This window comes from Triticum urartu, chromosome 3A (assembly GCF_056163025.1).
Source record: "Triticum urartu cultivar PI428250 chromosome 3A, HENAU_Tu73, whole genome shotgun sequence".
Lineage (NCBI taxonomy): Eukaryota > Viridiplantae > Streptophyta > Magnoliopsida > Poales > Poaceae > Triticum > Triticum urartu.
The window spans coordinates 719,079,282-719,083,024 of record NC_141875.1 but is presented as its reverse complement, the minus strand read 5'-3'; the positions used below and the strand labels follow the sequence as shown (position 1 = coordinate 719,083,024).

At 44.9% G+C, this 3,743-nt stretch overlaps 1 long non-coding RNA gene across 2 annotated transcripts; it reads left to right on the top strand.

Annotated features, from left to right (window-relative positions):
• The first annotated feature begins 1,095 nt into the window (after positions 1 to 1,095).
• LOC147982094 (uncharacterized) lies at positions 1,096 to 3,513 on the top strand. 2 transcript variants are annotated; one of them, XR_015599981.1, is made up of 3 exons: positions 1,096 to 1,356; positions 2,059 to 2,815; positions 3,068 to 3,513. It is a non-coding gene; the product is annotated as an uncharacterized LOC147982094 (long non-coding RNA). The 2 variants fall into 2 exon arrangements; XR_015599982.1 differs by having other exon boundaries at positions 2,059 to 2,568; positions 3,068 to 3,511.
• Positions 3,514 to 3,743: the final 230 nt, after the last annotated feature.

The window sequence follows — 3,743 nt, the reverse complement described above, 5'->3', positions numbered from 1 at the left end:
TAATTTTGGTAATGTCATGGAACACTTCTACGACAGCACATATATCACTATCTTGATTCTGTCATAAAATCGTCATGGATGTACATGCATGACAAAAAAACGTGACCTACTGTGACAAACACGTATCATCACGGAAGTGTATTTTTTTGTAGTGACCTGAAGGGGGAAACGACCGCGTCGGATCTACAGGGAGGGGATCTTGCTATGGGTTTGGCCTGGATGTTGCTCCCAAGTGTTCCAATGGGCTGACCTAACACAACCGGGTGGACAGGTCCACTGGTCAAAGCTTGTCTGACGAAAGTCAGAGGGCTAGATCTCGTGGTCAACCGCTCCAGGGTTAGGCGAGACGGGGGCCCTGGGTGGTAGCAATGCCACCGGAGCATCACACCAGCTTCATACATGTCGTATAGTGTGCTGGCATGTCTAAAGATGCAGCACGCGTCTCCGAGGTGTGGCCCCCTCGCGGACAGCGCCGCCGCTAGCACCTGGAGGGGGGAACGGCCACGAGAGCTTTGCACCGGGTTCTCATACAGACAACAAAAAAAATACTAATATTTGAATTTATAAAAAGCACCGACATTCATCGTGGAAAACGGACGCTCACAGTGAAACTTTCAGTGTTCGGGCACCGGGCCGTCCCCGGGCACTGAAAGTTTCACCGTAATTGTCCATTTTCTTAACGGAAGTCCAATGAATACCTGTGCTTGCTTCGTTAGGATTAGGAAAGTATTTAAACTGGTCATATTTCTTGTTTTTGGGCGAGGTGGGACTATTCCTAAAAAAGTTGACCTGCTAACTATGCCGACGGCTAACCCATCGACATAGGTTGCCACGTGGCATCGTAACCTATGTCGACAGCTTAGTTGGCCTTATCCACTCGAGACGGGGCACCCTCGGCCACTCATTCCCTTCCCTATCACCGTGCATGCCCCACCCAACCTCGACCTGCGCCGCCCGTCGCCGCTCCACCCGCGCAGCTCCCGCCGTCTGCCGCTCCACCCGCACCCCTCCCCTTCCCGCGCCCCTCCGCTTCCCTCGCCCCTCCTCGCCTCCACCCCGACCTGCACCGCGTCGCGACCCGGCCCTCTCCGCCCCCTCCTCGCGCCGCCGCCGCTACACCTTCGCCACCTCGACTCGGTGCCACCGCGGCCAGGACCCTCTCCTCCCCCTCCCTGCCTGCCTCCACGCCGACCCGCACCCTCCCTCTCCTGATCGGGCCTCAGTGTGCTGGCCGGGGCTCGGAGCCCCCCTCTGCCGACGCACTACAGCGGCGGCACCGGCCCCCATTGACTCTTCCCCAGCCCCTGCCCCTGACCTCCCAGCTCGCCCGTTGTACCGGCACCCAAAACGCCCCCAGTGAGCTTTTTTTCTTTTTTTACATTTTGTTACTGCTTGATATGTGTTACATGCATGTGTAGTGAAATATGGATGAATGGATGCCGGTCAAGTTTGTGATAGATAGATGGATTGATGGATATTGGTTAGTTTTCTCTTTGGTAAATTTAGTGATAGGTTATGTTGATTCATCTCCGTGTAATGATCTTTGACGTTTTACGAAGGGTGGAGAGTAGAGATGCATAGTCAAAAGAAGCTTATAATGAATGAATGAATGAATGAATGAATGTTGGAATGTAGGTGAAATACGATACCCAAAATGAATTATCATAGTTAAAAAAGAAATTTGAGTCACTTAGTCTATAAAATAGTTAATGAAGCTTTTATTTTCATTTTGTGATGTTGTCAAATAGCTATATGAGATGTGCTAAAAAATTGAAGAACAAAATTGGTATATTTGATATGTTGTAAAATAGCTATAGTTTCATTTTGTGGTGTTGACAAAAATGATATCTGATGCATAGTTATTTTATCATGATGATCTTGCTAAAAAAAGTTGAAGAACAAATTTTGACACTTGATGAAAATTAGGATTTGAAGTATCATGATGATCTAAAAACTTGACTATATGTCATTAGCAATATGATTTTTATCATAGTTTTCAATGTCGATGCTTTATGTGATGTGATGCCCTCAAATTTTTTGACTCGGTAAAATTTATAGGCTTTGTGCTATTTCATCTCCTGGGAGCCTTCGTCGTCTGGGTTTTTGGTCCGTGATCCTGCGGCTGTTCGACTACTTCCTCCACAACGGAGGGTGAGCTACGAACACTAGTAGAAAAACAGTCAAATGTCAAGCACATTAGTGCCAGTTTGATTTTGAGCCGGCACTAATAAATGCATTAGTGCCGGTTCCAACGACTAGCCGACCGCTCTCATCAGTACCGGTTCATGGCGAACCATTAGCACCGGTTCGTGCCACGAACCGGTACTAAAGTGAGTGGTGGCAGGATGTTGTCAGTCTGGGGCCCCTCCAGCACCTTTAGTATCGGGTCGTATCACGAAACGCTACTAAAGGTCGTCCTACATAAACCCTTCGTCCACCCGACCTCGCTCTGTTTTTCCCCTTTCCCCTCTCCTCTCTGTTCTTCCCCTCTTCCTCTCGAGCCATCACACATTTTGCCCAAAATTTGTGAAGATTTGAAGGCCCCCATCCATTCAAATGATCACAAAGGTTAGCAACTTTGTCCTTTCATCTCTCATTGCTTGATTAGCTCTTGCAAGGCTTTATATAGTGATTAATTTGTGAGTTTAGTAATTTGGGAGGAATTATATGTGCTAGTGTTTGATTTATATGTAATTTGAGGTCAAAAATAACACTTAGTTTGCATATGTAGGTGTGGTTTACATAATGCCTTCTAAATCTCCATCGTAACCACCGTCGATCGCCTGCACCGTCCCGTCGCCGGCACCACCTTGCTGTGAGCCTCTTGTTCATGAATGTTTTATATAAAAAATTGATGTTTGTGTGATTTGGATATATAGTTACTCATATAATTATCTTACTCATACGTGGTTTGTTATACATAGTGCCATCATTTTGATATCAGTCCCTGTCGGCCCTCGTCCTTGTTATGATTTGCATGTGGTATATTATCTTTTAAAACTATTTGTTGCATTTCATGTTTATGACAAATTATGCCAATCAAGTTGACATAGATATTTTTATGTAGGAGGTATGTGAACTGGAAATTCCAACCGACCCTATTGTCGAGAGGTTAAATTTAGTTGAAAGAGAAAACCAGGATTTGAAAGAAAAATTGAAAAGAATTGAGGGGGAGAAGATGGAATTGGAGTTGCATGTTGCCAATGTCGTCTATGATCACAAGATCAAGATGGAGAAAATGCGCTTGAAGATTAGATAGATTGGAAAATATGCCATTCATAGTGAGGCTTGGTATTATTATGCTGTTCGATCAATTGTTACCTTAGTTGCGATCTTGATCGCATTTGTTGCTGCATTTAAATTCTTTAGCTAGAGAGTTATTTTTTTGTTGCATTTAAGTGTTGTATGAACTATATATTTGTATGAACTTTATGTATGAACTTGTATTAATTTGGTCTTTTCGGTGTTGTGTAATGAAGATGAGCTGACAATGGATGTATGATGACTGATGCTCTCCCGAGTTCATTAATGGCGTGCAAACTTTTCTGCTTGCGGCTGGGGCAAACAAGTGGAAGGATGGTTTTATGCCTTGTCCATGTGCTTTCTGTAAGAATGATCACAATTACTCTACGTCAAGAACCATTCACGTCCACCTGTTTAAGTCTGGTTTCATGCCCAACTATAATAATGTTAGGACAAAGCACGGAGAAAGAGGGGTTATGATGGAAGACAATGAAGAAGAA